Source organism: Cyprinus carpio, chromosome B3 (genome assembly GCF_018340385.1).
Source record: "Cyprinus carpio isolate SPL01 chromosome B3, ASM1834038v1, whole genome shotgun sequence".
Lineage (NCBI taxonomy): Eukaryota > Metazoa > Chordata > Actinopteri > Cypriniformes > Cyprinidae > Cyprinus > Cyprinus carpio.
In genome coordinates this window covers 8,771,897-8,788,563 of record NC_056599.1, presented here as the reverse complement: position 1 = coordinate 8,788,563, position 16,667 = coordinate 8,771,897, and the positions used below count along the sequence as shown (strand labels likewise).

The following is a 16,667-nucleotide window of genomic DNA, read 5'->3' as shown; positions in this document are numbered from 1 at the left end:
CTCAAACACAATATTTAATTCATACAGGCCTACCTCATGTTGCACATTTGCACTTTTTGAGAAAAACAATGGCACAATAAAAATAAGACTCTTCAGTAGTTATGTGAGGTTAAAATATTTTGCCTGTAATTTTTTTTTCTCATATCACAATATAATATCGATATCTCCTGGACAGTGTAAAATATTGTGTTATGAATTTTAGCTGATATCACCCACCCCTACTCTGGATAGTTTTATTTAACTGATGTCTGTGTTGATGCAACAGTAATTCTGCTCATTATAAGAGGAACTGCAGGTTCAGACAGGTGTGTGTGTGTGTGTGTGTGTGTGTGTGTTATCACTGATTCTCTCCTGACACACATCACATGTTTTTGTGGTCTGTGATAGATCTGCTGTAGTAGATCTACAGTGTTGTGAATCTGAGCTTGATGGAAATTAATGTACAGTGCATTCAGTAACATTTAAACAATCAGGATAATAAATCACACTGAATGTGTTTTTTTTCACGAGAAATGTCCACAAAAACACAATCATAAATGTTAATTGAGGCACCAAACTACTGAACACCAGCACATCTAGTGACCCAAAATGTCTGATTAACCAGTAACTTTTAACACAACTAAACTGTGCTGACATTTATCATTAAAACAACATCAGCTGCAGCATCTCATCTTTCATGTTTGAGCTCTTTTCAACAACAAATTGTGTACCTTACTGAATTAGTGAAATAATATAATGTAATATAATATAATTCACACGCGTATCATTTATTTAGCATTACTTCATCAGGTCTCACCTCAGAGTCTTGAGTTGACAGTTTGGATCCTGTAGTAAATCACTGAGCTGCTTCACTCCTGATGGTCCAGGATCATTTCCTGTGAGATCCCAGCTCTATCAGGTGTGAAGGGTTTGATCTCAGAGCTGAAGAACAGAGCTTTATAACCTTTTCAGTCACGACATTCCAAGGTATGTTATCCCTGGATAACAACCTGTAAAAGATAAAATACATGGCTTTGTGGAATACTTGATTCTGATTGGTCAGTCACGACATTCCAAGGTATGTTATCCCTCAATAACAACCGGCAAAAGCTAATAACACAGGCTCATCCGGGTAACAGCAGTCGGCACTGTACTCTTGCTTGAACTATTTTTTCTTGGTGGTAGATTTGCACTTGTTTAGCTAATAAAATATTAAAACTCGATTCAAAATGGTGTACAATTATTTAATTATGTCATCACGGACTCGCGGTTTTCGCTCTCGTTTCAAACAGCTGCTGCCATTTTGCTACGATGGTTTTGTACGCTGTAATGGATTATAAGAGAACTAACAAAACTGGTAAGGTTTTTAAAACATTTTCGTCTTAATTCTTTTATTGCCTTAATTATTTTGTTTAGTTTGAATTTGCAGCTTGCTCACAACTGCTGTCTTCACGGAAGCTTTGCGTTCAAATATTTCAACTCAAATCAATATTTTACATCTAATATTTTCCACTTCGCGTCGGGGTCCTGATCACCCTGTCGGGGTTTATTCTGCGAGAACAACCGTCTGGATGTACATTATCCCTTACTTATAACACAGATTGTCACACAGGTTCATGCTCTAGAATGAAGAAAATAAATGCACTATGGGAATTTTGGCCTGAATGGACTCTTTTCACAGTAAAGCTGGGTAAATTACAGGTGCATCTCAAATTAGAATGTTGTGGAAAAGTTCATTTATGTCAGTAATTCAACTCAAATTGTGAAACTCGTGTATTAAATAAATTCAGTGCACACAGACTGAAGTAGTTAAGTCTTTGGTTCTTTATAATTGTGAAGATTTTGGCTCACATTAACAAAAAAAAACCCACCCATTCACTATCTCAACAAATTAGAATATGGTGACATGCCAATCAGCTAATCAACTCAAAACACCTGCAAAGGTTTCCTGAGCCTTCAAAATGGTCTCTCAGTTGGTCTCTCTACCCTAAAATGGTCTCTCTACCCTAGTGAAACATTGGTTCACTATGCTACACAATCATGGGGAAGACTGCTGATCTGACAGTTGTCCAGAAGACAATGGTTGACACCCTTCACAAGGAGGGTAAGCACAAAGATTCATTGCCAAAGAAGCTGGCTGTTCACAGAGTGCTGTATCCAAGCATGTTAACAGAACAGTTGAGTGGAAGGAAAAAGTGTGTGGAAGAAAAAGAATATGATAATCCTTATGAGGACTGTCCAAGCAAAATCAATTCAAGAATTTGAGTGAACTTCACAAGGAATGGACTGAGGCTGGGGTCAAGGCATCAAGAGCCACCACACACAGACGTGTCAAGGAATTTGGCTACAGTTGTCGTATTCCTCTTGTTAAGGCATTCCTGAACCACAGACAACATCAGGCATCTTACCTAGGCTAAGGAAGAAGAACTGGACTATTGTCCAGTGGTCCAAAATCCTCTTTTCAGATGAGAGCAAGTTTTGTATTTCATTTGGAAACCAAGGTCCTAGAGTCTAGAGGAAGGGTGGAGAAGCTCATAGCCCAAGTGCTTGAAGTCCAGTGTTAAGCTTCCACATCCTTTCACCATACTCTATGAAATTTCATCTGCTGGTGTTGGTCCATTGTGTTTTTTGAAAACCAAAGTCACTGCACCGCCGTTTACCCCCAAGAAATTTTGGAGCACTTCATGCTTCCTTCTGCTGACCAGCTTTTTGAAGATGCTGATTTCATTTTCCAGCAGGATTTGGCACCTGCCCACACTGCCAAAACCACCAAAAGTTGTTAAATGACCATGGTGCTGGTGTGCTTGACTGGCCAGCAAACTCTCCAGACCTGAACCCCAGAGAGAATCTATGGGGTATCGTCAAGAGGAAAATGAGAAAACAAGAGACCAAAAAATGCAGATGAGCTGAAGGCTACTGTCGTAGAAACCTGGGCTTCCATACCACCTCAGCAGTGCCACAAACTGAATCACCTCCATGCCATGCCGAATTGAGGCAGTAATTACAAGCAAAAGGAGCCCCTACCAAGTATTGAGTACATGTAACGTAAATGACATACTTCCAGAAGGCCAGTAATTCACTAAAAATGTTTTTTTTTTTATGGTTCTATTAAGTATTCTAATTTTGTGAGATAGTGAATTGGTGGGTTTTTTTCGTATGAATGTGAGCCAAAATCTTCACAATTAAAAAGAACCAAAGACTTAAACTACTTCAGTCTGTGTGCAACTGAATTTATTTAATACACAAACTTTTTCACGACATTCTAATTTATATGGAGAAGCACTTGTATATACTGGTGAACGTTAACTACAACAAATGCAATTTTTCCATTTTCATTTTCCACAATTATAACTTACAGTTGCAATCAAAATTACTCAACCCTCAGAGATTGCAGTACTTTACAAATAGAAGCTTTTCTGAGGATCCAGGATAAAATAAAAAATTGCATCTATAACAGTTCACTGGTATTACTAAAAGTTCATACTGTCAACATATAATGTAATGTTTTTGAGTTATCAAAGTTTTGGACTTTCCTGCAGGACAGTCCTCACAGTAATTTCATACAAATAGACCTAAGTGAGAAACACAGCTTTAAGGGTGACTATTTATATTTAACTATCAATGAGGCAATAATAATTGGTTCAAATAAAGTATAGCAAAACCAAGTAATTACATGGCTTTAAAGAACAACCCTGATAAACTAGGTCTACATAATGTAATATGCCTACACAAAATATAAACATAACCAATTTAATTGTATTATGTATTATAATAAATACCTGCAGAGGGTGCCAATGGCATGGCCAGTAGTTTCACTTTGCTGCGGTGATTCAAGGCTGTTAAATCCATGTAATTTTAATATGTTGGCCACATGCAAACTAAGAGCAAGGGTTAGAACACGTTTATTTTGATATAGCGCGATGTACAACAAATCCCAATTTAGAAATCTATGTTGATGTAATCCTCCTGTTTTGGGCATTAGGTTAAAAAATGATTTACTATTACAAATCTATGAATAACATGCACTGTGTTACCAGATGAACCCTAAGCACAAAACACTCACAGCATATGCAGAGGAAGACGTTTGAGTCCTGAGCGGCATGAGATCGAGATGCGCTCCACTCTTGTAAATGATAACAGTGCAAACACAAAAACACGTCAGGACCTTTATATGAGTTCCCAAATGAAACCCACAACGAAAAGCACATGCAATAAAAGTTGTGAACAAATATAATGCAGAAACCATCAAAAAGGTTACCACAAACAACTTTATACTAATCATCGCGGAGAACCGCTTTTGGCCACTAGGAGTAATTATCGTGAGATCTGGTGCCTGCCTAAAAGCCAGCAAAACGGCTCTGTATTTATATAAGATGTGCTGCATTTGTTAATTTTGGTTAAACTAAAAAATAAACACTAATTTTCATATACTGCACTTTATAAAATTCAAGTATTTTCAAAGTACGGACTCCAAAAATATGTCCCTGTTGTCAAGGGTTTCCTGAGACTTCAAGCACATGGTACGAACCTGTTATAAACAATTTTGTTTGTACCAATTATGGTGAAATCTGTTACTATCATCTGCCAAAAAAAAATGTGGAAATTAAGTGAACGCAAAACTAGGTGCACCTTTCATGTCGCGCGTCACCAGCCTTTTTTGGATTTTTTATTAACAGCCATTCAGAACTTCTACTCTTCCTAATTAAACATGCAGCCTTTGTGATTGATAAGTGCACTAACCCCTCAAAAATGTTGGAAACCAAAAATTAAGTTTTCGGAAAGGCTAAATAAGCCCACGCTGGACCACATTGAAATGCTGTGATAGGACACTGACTATCGAGTTCATGCTTTGAATTAAAGCCTACAAATTTCACTGAGCTGAAACAGTTCTGTCCTCAATTCTGTGGCAAATTAACGAGGTCCATGTTAACAAATGGATCTGAATTCTAACCAAACAGTAGTGAATGTCACAAAACTTACCTCAGTATCTCTAATTTGCAATTTCTATTCTTCAGTCCACTGCAGAGCAGCTTCAATCCTGAATCCTGCAGATTATTATTGTTCCATGTGTCAGCTCTTTCAGACTGGTATCTGATCCAAGAACTGTAGCCAGAGCTGGACAGCTTTTGTCTGTTAAGCCACAATCATTTAGCCTACAAGAGATATAAATTAAATGAGTTAGATACATGTGTCACGATCGTCAGCTGGAGTGCCCCTGAACTCCAGTAGAGGGCACTCTACTCAGGACTAGGGCTGGGCGATATGCAAAAAAAATATATATATATCTCGATAGTCAAAATTTGTATGATATTCGATGTATATCTCGATATGTTTGCATTTGCACAGCTAATTTAAGCAGTTTAAAAAAATCTAGACCAAGTGATCACTTACTGCTTTTTATTAAATAAACGCATATATGTAACTAAAGTAGTGCAAAACACGTACAGAAAGTACATTGTCAACTTTTTAGTGCATGCAATTCACACTTTAAACTATGCAACTGGAAGAAATAACTAAACTGAGATATGTATTTTTGTTTTGTTATTATGTAAGTTTTTTTTAGCTAAGAACACAAGTCTGGTCAACTGTCTGCGGTTTTTAGAGAGAAGCTCTGTGGCATGAAACTATGTGTCCCACTGACACTAAAAACACACACACACACACACACATGAAATATATATATATATGAATACCAAAGACTTTTGCACTCTCTCAGTCTATATTATGAAAACTAGTAAATAGAACTGTGAAATTCTCTAATATTCCAAATGGCCATAGTCCATGTTTCTCAATTCAAACATCAGCGGTCGAGTAATTTATTCAGCGATCACAATCGCAAACTATACAGTCGAGATCTCATGACAGAACACAGGCTGGCTGAACGACACTTTCATTAGATCACTAAACTCCAGCTTGTTAGTGTTTTTTCAGATCATCGGCTGCGGCGTTTTTCCTTTCCGCAATAAATAGTAACCACGTTCGCATGGTTGCCAGGTTGCTTAAAATAAGCAAACACCGGGCAGAAAATGTGACAGCGAAGCCTCTGATTTTTGGGGATTTTAAACTGTTGTCATCCTGGCAACCGCCCTCTCCATGAAAGCTCTCGTAGTAGAGACGCGTAGAGCAGTCTCCAGTTACATGTTCCTTTTTTGGATGTTCGGCGCATTTCTTTTGGAAAAGTATGCTTGAATTTTAGAATATTCGATATTCCCGATATTTTCAAATTTTACATCGTCGTCAAAATTATTCCGATATTATCCCTAATATTCGATACATCGCCCAGCCCTACTCAGGACTCTTGCATTTGGTGTCTGAACTCAATTTCCCACAATCCTGTGCCTAAGGCTAATCACCACCAGGTGTTCCCCAATACCACTCCCCTATATATACTGTGTTTGGACTCTTAGTGATTGCGAAGTCTTGTTAAGCCCAGTCTTACATTTCTGAGCGTTTTCCTTTTAAAAGTGCTGCTCTATTATCTGGATGAGTGTCTTGAGGTGGAGAATCTGGAGGTTAATCATTTATGCATTAAGGTTATGCAAGAGTATGTCTCCTTTATAGCAGAAGTTTAAGAAGTTGAACTTCATATTGTAGTACAAATAATTATGGAACAATGTGTTTTATAATAACATGATGTGCTTCTTCTGTAGCTAACTAAACAGCTAGTTTTGGCTGAAAGAAGGCATTTTTACATAAAAACCCATGTTAATCTAATAAAATAGCATTGCACTTTAATCCTAAACAACTGCGTAAGTAAATGTGTTCTGATTTAACCCTAAAAGAGATATATACTTATAATTGATATATGATTAAAAGGATAGTTCACCCAAAAATGAAAATTTGATGTTTATCCGATTCCCCAGGGCATCCAAGATGTAGGTGACTTGTTTCTTCAGTAGAACACAAAGAGTTTTAACTCAAACCGTTGCACTGAATGGGAAACACGGCTTTGAGAGTCAAAAAAACATACACCAAAAAAAACAAAAAAACAAATTAAACCCTGCAGATCGTGACAATACATTGTGTAAATAGGGCTGTGACGGTTGCCGTGACAACTGCGTCAACATGGTAATTCACACACTCTATAGCAAGCATAATACAAAGTTTTGTATAAAAGTGTAATAACTGTAATAGTTGCAAATTCTATGGTAAGTCTATGGTAATTCACAAATTACCTCAAACACCATACACAGCGTTTCCTTAAGATTGGCAGGTTTAAGCACAGAAAAATACAGTTTATGCATTCAGCAAATTAATTAAGTGTTGGGCGATGGACCTTGTTGGGAAACCAAATACTACATCGCCCAACCTCAACCAACTCCACCCATCCCACCCATCACAATTGTTTTTGGTCAGGTTTGGTGAGGCTTTCTCCAAACTGGCCAAATACAAATCTCCAAACTGGCCAAATACAAACGAGCTAGCGATAAATATAAGATGTCAACAAGAAGTATGGCAACGATTCCTATTTCAAAGAGAGCATGCAGATGAGGATTTAATGAGCTTGCTTGGTGGCAAAAAAATAAACCAGACACAACACAGCCACGTTGCAACAGGTTTAGTCTGTCTAGTGTCTACACAGGACATTTGAACTCTGTGTCAGTACCTCATAGACCGGATGGGGATTTATCATGTCGTGTCATGCTGCATCCAGTGTAGCATCACAGATTATAATGAGTATTTTGTCGCGCTGCGTCGCTCGCGTCCGTTAGACAGGGTGTATTTAACTTTCTTATTTAGGCTACTTTCTTGTTTAACTGTATTATTTCTTTGATATTTATTTTAGTGTTTTGCAGGCGGCATTCACTGACAGAAGTGCTCAAATAAACACGAACTGACGAGTTAAATAGGGTGTGTTATATGAGTGAGACAGTGCTGGGCTGATTTCAGAGAAGTGTATAAATATATATACTGTGTATAATATATATATAAATATATTACATGCATGCACAGTTTAAGTCAGCTTTAATCACCTTTTTGGTAATTCCATGACTTAACTGACCACGACACTGCATGCACATAGTTTATTTTGCGGTTTGATATGAAAGGATACGCACAAAGCAAGCGTGCAGCGGCGCCTTTGAGCACAGGACCGTTTCCGTGCTTGCTTAATTGCATCTGGCGCTAAAGTGAAGTGGAGCGTGTGTTTGAAACGTCTCCTGTTCTCAGTCATTGTCATGAGAAAAAGTGACAGAAGCAGCAGTTGTGAGTGGGGTGGCCAGCCCTAGCCCCACCCCTATGTTAAATATTATTAATGCATTAAACTGAAAAAAAAAAAAAAAAATCGCCTTCGTTACAAGCACATTTTGACTAATATATTTATACATTAGTTTATTTTTATATATATATATATATATATATATACAGTGGGTACGGAAAGTATTCAGACCCCCCTAAAATTTTTCACTCTTTGTTATATTGCAGCCATTTGCTAAAATCATTTAAGTTCATTTTTTTTTTACCTCATTAATGTACACACAGCACCCGATATTGACAGAAAAACACAGAATTGTTGACATTTTTGCAGATTTATTAAAAAAGAAAAACTGAAATATCACATGCTCCTAAGTATTCAGACCCTTTGCTCAGTATTTAGTAGAACAGCACCCTTTTGATCTAATACAGCCATGAGTCTTTTTGGGAAAGATGCAACAAGTTTTGTCACACCTGGATTTGGGGATCCTCTGCCATTCCTCCTTGCAGATCCTCTCCAGTTCTGTCAGGTTGGATGGTAAACGTTGGTGGACAGCCATTTTTCAGGTCTCTCCAGAGATGCTCAATTGGGTTTTAGTCAGGGCTCTGGCTGGGCCATTCAAGAACAGTCACGGAGTTGTTGTGAAGCCACTCCTTCGTTATTTTTAGCTGTGTGCTTAGGGTCATTGTCTTGTTGGAAGGTGAACCTTCGGCCCAGTCCTGAGGTCCTGAGCACTCCTGAAGAAGGTTTTCGCCCAGGATATCCCTGTACTTGGCCGCATTCATCTTCCCCTCGATTGCAACCAGTCGTCCTGTCCCTGCAGCTGAAAAACACCCCCACAGCATGATGCTGCCACCACCCATGCTTCACTGTTGGGACTGTATTGGACAGGTGATGAGCAGTGCCTGCTTTTCTCCACACATACCACTTAGAATTAAGGCCAAAAAATTTCTATCTTGGTCTCATCCATCTTGTAGTCCTTCAGGTGTTTTTTTTTAGCAAACTCCATGCGGGCTTTCATGTGTCTTGCACCGAGGAGAGGCTTCCGTCGGGACACTCTGCCATAAAGCCCTGACTGGTGGAGAGGGCTGCAGTGATGGTTGACTTTCTACAACTTTCTCCCATCTCCCGACGGCATCTCTGGAGCTCAGCCACAGTGCTCTTTGGGTTTTCTTCTTTTACCTCTCTCACCAAGGCTCTTCTCCCCCGATAGCTCAGTTTGGGCCGGACGACCAGCACTAGGAAGGGTTCTGGTCGTTTCCATTTAAGGATTATGGAGGCCACTGTGCTCTAAGGAACCTTAAGTGCAGCAAAAACATACATAAACATTTTTGTAACCTTGGCCAGATCTGTGCCTTGCCACAATTCTGTCTCTGAGACTCTTTCAGGCAGTTTCCTTTGACCTCATGATTCTCATTTTGCTCTGACATGCACTGTGAGCTGTAAGGTCTTATATAGACAGGTGTGTGGCTTTCCTAATCAAGTCCAGTCAATATAATCAAACACAGCTGGACTCAAATGAAGGTGTAGAACCATCTCAAGGATGATCAGAAGAAATGGACAGCACCTGAGTTAAATATATGAGTGTCACAGCAAAGGGTATGAATACTTAGGACCATGTAATATTTAAGTTTTTTTTTTTTTAATAAATCTGCAAAAATGTCAACAATTCTGTGTTTTTCTGTCAATATGGGGTGCTGTGTGTACATTGAGGGAAAAAAAATGAACTTAAATGATTTTAGCAAATGGCTGCAATATAACAAAGAGTGAAAAACTTAAGGGGGTCTGAATACTTTCCGTACCCACTGTATATATATATATATATATATATATATATATATATATATATATATATATATATATATATATATATAAATATATAAAATAATTTAATATCAATACCACGCCACCGGCGGTTGTTGGTCCATGAAAAATCAGCCACCGTCACAGCCCTACTGTATGTGTAATAACACGAAATGATCAGTCTGTGCAGGAAACTGAACAGTATTTATATAGTTTTTTACCTCTGATTCACCGCAATGTCCGAACTGTCCTGAGCGTCCGAACTGTCCACAGACCGATCGTTTCGTGTATTTACACATCAATGTATCATCACAAGCTGCAGGGTTTAATTTGGTTTTGTTTGTGTATGGTTTTTTGACTCTCAAAGCCATGATTCCCATTCACTTCAATTATATGACTGACAGACTGCAACAGTTTGAGTTAAAAATCTTTGTTTGTGTTCTACTGAAGAATCAGAGTCCCCTACATCTTGGATGCCCTGCAGGTAAGCAGATAAACATCAAATTTTCTTTCAATTTTCTGGTGTGAACTATCCCTTTAATAATCACTGTAAGATCAGGGGTGTCCAAACCTGCTATGTATCAATGTAGATTAATACAATTTTAAGATGAGAACAAAACATGACAAGATATATTAAATAACTTACAGCGCTCTTTTGGAGGTTTTGATGACCGCTGATAATCAATGAGACACTCGTCTGATTTCTTGAATTTCTGAAGCTCAAACTCCTCCAGCTCCTCCTCTGATGTCAACAACACAAAGACCAAAGCAGACCACTGGGCAGGTGAAAGATCAGCAGATGAGAGACTTTCTTGCTAAGGTGGTTCTGAATGTCTTTCACCAGAGTTTGTCGTTCAGTTCATTCAGACAGTAGAACAGATTGATGGATCTCTCTGGAGACAGATTAGCTTCAAATTTCTGCTTGATGTACTGAACTATTTCCCTTTTTGGCTCTGCTCATTTCTATTTTTCTGTCGTCAACAGACCCTGTAAGAGTTCTCTGATTGGACTGGGAGTGACAAACCAAGGAGAAAATCGAAGAAAAAGATCCAGGGTGTCCATTATCACTCTCTAGTGCCTTGTCCACTGCAGTCTTGCGCAAATCAATCCTGTTTTTTACTTTTCTTTTTTTCTGGTTTTTTAGACTCATGAACAAATATACTTTTCTTCTTCATGTCTAGAAACAGATGTGCATAAAGGGCTGCAATAAACTCTTGAATGCTCAAGTGAACGAAGCAGTACATGGTCCAAGAATGATCCCTGTTTCCTCCTCATTAAAGATCTGGGTACACATGCCTGAGTACACTGATGCCTTATAAACGTCAATACCACAGGCCTTCCAGATCTGTGTCATAGAAGATCACATGTGTTTCTTTCCAGCTGATCAAATGCCAGTTTCCCCCAGTGAAATATGGACATCTTTATCCCAGGAAACATCTGGTGTATGTTCTCCATCATACTTTCGTCCGCTCTGCTGGATCTGAAATCTGAGGAAGGTGTGCCTGTACATTTGTGTCAGATTACTTAGGAGTGTCGTTCAGTATTTGACTCCTGCAGTGTTTTGGAGGCCTCATCAGCCTGATTGTTTTTCACAATAAAAAAACATTATTTTCTTTTCTCCTCTAAAATATTCTGGAGAACAGTGGCTGAAATCCAGCAGAAGACTGGGATGTGGCACATGATAAAGAGCCTCTTGATTGTTTAACATGATCAAAGATTTCTTTGGCCTGATTCTCATCCGTGAATCTTTTTCTTCTGAGTACGTCCTCCTTTTGTGCAGATTGAACCTCGTATCTCTCCCTGTCAGCCGGTCGATACAGTCAGGAGGAATCTTAATGGCAGCCTGCTGGTACTGCGGTGACATCCATATGACGAGCAGAAGGAAGCAGATTTCCCTTGATGAGGTTCGTCAGGAGAACATCCAGAGAGGCTGGTGATGAAACATCAGGACCACGGTCTCATTATCCTTAAAGTTTACAGGAAGTCGGTTCATTCCTTTTGTCTCTGGGAAAAACTGAGGGTTATAAAATAGGTCCATCAAACTTAGTTTTTCTTGCCTCCTTTACAGTTCATCTCTCTAAATGGAAGAGGAACTATGAAGGCTGATATCTTGATTTCTTTTCCTTCGGGCCCAATCCAGAACAAAACTTCTGCACAGAGACTGATTTTCCGATGCCCAGTAGCAACTCCTTTTGTCAGTACACTTTCTGATCTGTTTGTACTTGTTCAGGTGCTTCAAACAAATGTTTTGCACTCAACTGTATCTCCTGCTGATTCATGACGTCCTGGAAGCAACTGTTCAATCGGTCTCACCTCATGTTCAGTATTGACCTGTTTCACTACACCACTGAGTGATATAGAGCTCTGTTGTTAGATGTTCTTCAGAAGCGTAGAGTCACTTGCTTTGCAATCCTTCAAATCACACATTGATACGTCTTCTTTAGCTACACTTTAGCTGATGAATGAAGAACAGCTCACCTAAACAGAAACAAAAAGACAGATATTGTTTATATGCCTTATTTTCTCCCTCTTATATTTATAAAAAAATGTGACAATGTTTACAGATGATCACGAGTCACTTACTCCTTCTAGAGTATCCAAGCAGCTTCATCTTGCTTCATCTCTCTCAGGAAGGTAGACGCGTGAGATCAAAGAGCTGCTTCTTTCATACTGCATCTGTTCTCATTAAAAGTCCTTTACACAAAGTACTGGATGTCCCTCTTTTTGTAAGATTTTTCTTAAACTTTTCCAGTTCTTTCTTTAGAAAGAAATGTGATTATTTGTGCTCTCAAGGAGCCTACAAAGCAAGACAAAAATGCATGACAAGGAAAAATCTTTATCTATATTTGGTAAGACTTATTTATTCAGTTATTACAACTGTTCATCCAAAAATCCAGGGATGAAACCAACCTTAATTTTTGCTGTAAAATATTAAATAAAAATAGGCTTTCATTCTTATTTAATGGAGTTCTTAAGAAAAAATTAGAGAATAACAGTTCTGTCCACAACACACTCTTATTCAATAAAATATTTGTTTTATTATAAAGTATGAAATCTTCATTTGAAAATGTGTTTTAGTACCCGGAAGATCTGCAGGAGACTGATCCTGTTAATTTTTTTTCTGTGTGGTTTCCTGTGAGGACTGTAAAATCTGGATTCTAATGTTTCATAATGAAGCCTGATAGTAAATCAAATAAATTCACAATACTGCATTTTTAGGCAAAAAAACAACACGGACCAAAATATCTTGTAAACATTTTTAGCAAAGAGCAAAAACAATTACTGTGATAAATTTATATGGACGCTTATTGTTATGATCATTATTCACTCTGATCCACTGTTTTGACACATTCCTATGGTGGAAACAGAAACTAAGAAACACATCAAATACAGTTTGGGGTACGTGCGGTGTTTCTCTTTCACTGAAGACTGGTCCTACAACCCTTGTGAACCGTCACTCTTCACGGACAGCAGAGCGGGACACATGTGATCCTTGATCTTTTACACTAATGGACACAAAGCAAAAAACACTTTACTACATGAGCTCATTCATTCTCATTTAAAGCGCTTCAGTGGTGAGGATTGTGAATGGAAGCACAGTAATCGACCGGCATTTTGTTCTCTATGACTATGGATCGATGTAAAGACCATATTCATGGTTGGCTGGCCTGATCTATTTTCCATGGTTATTTATACCTCCTTGTGCGGCTTGTGTGATTGTGTTACTGGAAAGAACCTCCAGGAACCTGAATTCATAAAAGAGGAAATCATGATTTATTGTTTTATTTCATTATTTTCTTTTCTATGAACAAGGGAATCTAGTTGATTGGGAGACATAAGGCCACACAACATTATATTGTCAAAGATTAATAAATACCTTTTTGATAAGATGTTTTTTTTCCTCCACTGAAGCTCTTATGGTATTTTCACCTGCTTTGGCACGGTCACTCTGCACAGGACACATGTGATCCTGAGCTTCCACTAATGACACAAAGAGGAGAAGAGAAACTTTCTACAGGAGCTTCATCTGTGTTTTATATCGACACACATTCTCTCTAGTCCTTCACAGAAATGTTTGCAGAGTTTTAAAGATAGCAGTCATTCTTGTTACAGACTCACATTGTTAACACTTTCTTTGAAGTACTTAATATATGAGACTAAATATCATTTTACAAATATTTGACTGGATCTAATTAAAGAGATTTTATTTTCATTTTCTTTTTTTTGACTAAAATAGAGAGCAGAAATGTCAGTGCTACACAGTCTGTTAGCATACTTCAAAGTAAAGGGACCATATATGAACACTATTTTAAAAGTTTCCACTTTGTTATTGGGTGTAATAGTACAGTCCTTTTGTTATTAAATTAATGTATCCCCGAGTCAACGTCTGAGGTGAACGTTTTCACAGAGATAAAGCTTTTATTTTGGCAGACTCTCTTACCTTTCAGATTATTCTTCTCACTGTTCAACTGAAAGTGTCACATAAAATACAGTTATTTAGGTGTGGTTTATATGTATTTTATGTACAGTGTATTTAGGTGTGGTGTAGCTGATGTTGTACACAGGAAGCTGGGAGAGAAAATGCAACTGGCGCTTCATCAAAGCGTGCTGTACACAAGATAACCTTTGGGTCATACGGCTCAGGAACAGAGTTATTAATAAATCTTAAAACACTGATTCAAAAACAAGCCGGTTTGATTTCACATCCAAAACACACAGTTGTCTCCACAACATGAGGACAACACTACAACTCACTGAAGCCTCGTCTTCTCTTTGTGTCAAGATTTCTTTGAACAGCATTTGTGACGATAATATTTCACATTGTGACGCACATTTCTTCGGAAATTAATATCTGGACCCTGCAGACTTTGTAACTTTTGAAGATCTTACACAGATATAATTACCCACTAAAGAAAAGATTAAAACAATAAAAAGGCAGCTATCACCCCATAATTCCTCATTTTCATGCTGACAATAAGTACAGACCAAAATCAGTTTGAACTACTTACTTAAGTACAGACCCAGTGGCTGAAGAGCGACTGTAAACTGACTGTAAATGATGATTTGCTTTTCAGTTCTGAGATATTTAACATCTATTGGCTATTTTTAAAAGATCAATGTTATTTTAATTAGGAAGTTGATGAAGCTCTGAAGTTCTGCAAATCATTTGTAAATATAAAACAAAACAGTTTGTTAAGAGTTTTGTGTTTTCCAGCAAAAGCTCTGAAACTGCAGCAGTGTTGTGAAAATGATTCTCTGAAAGCAGACTCAGTCCTTACCCTCTAGTTTCTGTAGAGACTCTTCTTTCCTCGCTTTTGAACTCTCTGTTAAGGGAATTAGTTTTCTCTGAACATACTGCAGATGAACAGCTCACACACTGAGATCTTTGTGTGTCTCTGAAGACGACAGATGCTCATCATGACCTGGGACATGACAATGAGATCAAGATCATGATAGTTCAGAGGAAGCAATGATGAAGAGAAAATAACTAGTGCTGGTCTTTGAGTTAATCAATCAATCAATAAATAAATAAAATATGCTACAAAATATACTTGCCATGTAATATCTCGTCAGATCACTCACAACACACGTCCTTTAGTTTACAATACACATTACTTAAGAAGGTTAAAAGAATATTAATTTGGTAATGTTGTATCGTCTCCGTCTCTCGTCCGGAAGAAATTGTCGGATTTGGACCACAGAATACTTTCGGTTTTTCGCTCTTAAAATATAAAAAAGGGGAAAATAAAAACAACACTTTTAGAATTATTTTTGACTGCTATATTTTTACAGATTTTTTTTACAGACTTTGTAAAATGGTTTAACACCACGTCGATCGTCTTTAAACGGTTTGTTTTAATATCTTTCTTCTTCTCGGTGGTTTGTTTCTTCGGCGACAGACAGGTGTAAGTTATAACTTAACAAATCACGCTTCATACAGCTCTGAAATGCGTTCATCATTTCTCCTAAATAAGTGTAATGGTGAAAGTATTCAGACTTACTTGCAGTAGTTCAGACGATCTTGTGCTGCAGGAACAGAATCCAGAAGTCTTTAAAACACTTTCGGTTTGTGATCGCGTTAAACACCTGTGGCGATCTTCACGATTGATGTTTGTCACTGACACGACTTCATCTTGGAGAAAATCAAAGTCCAGTTAACAACAGATCTCGTGCAGCAGCGCCACCAACTGGACAGGAATGTGAAGCACAAACCACACCTGCTTTCTTCTCTTCTCTTCCTTCTAACAGCAGATCCCAAACTAAAAACAGTGCACTAGCGCCACCGCTGTTTCTTCATATTACTCCTCTCCAATCTGCTCCATTCACCGTCCTTGCTCCTTACTGCTGGACAACTTTGGGAAGGCATGGTCGATGAATTTAATTGACAGATAATAATATCATATGTACAATAATAACCAAACCAAACATATCAATCTGAAAGGTAATGAATTATAGTGTATATAACATTATATACAATTATATACCATTATATACAATTATATTTTCTTTTCAGTTCTTTTCATTACAGCATAGTCTATGAATTCAGATTGAATGATTTCATTCAGTGTACTCTGTATTTATGATGAAAATTAAGATATATGAAATGTATGATTCTTGAATTTAGTTCAGAACTCAATTACAGTAAATGTAACTTTCAGTTTTCTACATACAAAATAGGAAAACGCCCAGT

At 37.8% G+C, this 16,667-nt stretch overlaps 1 protein-coding gene across 1 annotated transcript in view; it reads right to left on the bottom strand.

Moving 5' to 3' along the window:
* Positions 1-16,061, bottom strand: part of LOC109070119 — a 38,670-nt gene extending 22,609 nt beyond the window's left edge. The window contains exon 1 of the mRNA XM_042719545.1: positions 15,979-16,061. The gene's annotated coding sequence lies outside the window, so the exon portion shown is untranslated. The remainder of the gene's footprint in view (positions 1-15,978) is intronic.
* Between the last annotated feature and the right edge of the window lie 606 nt (positions 16,062-16,667).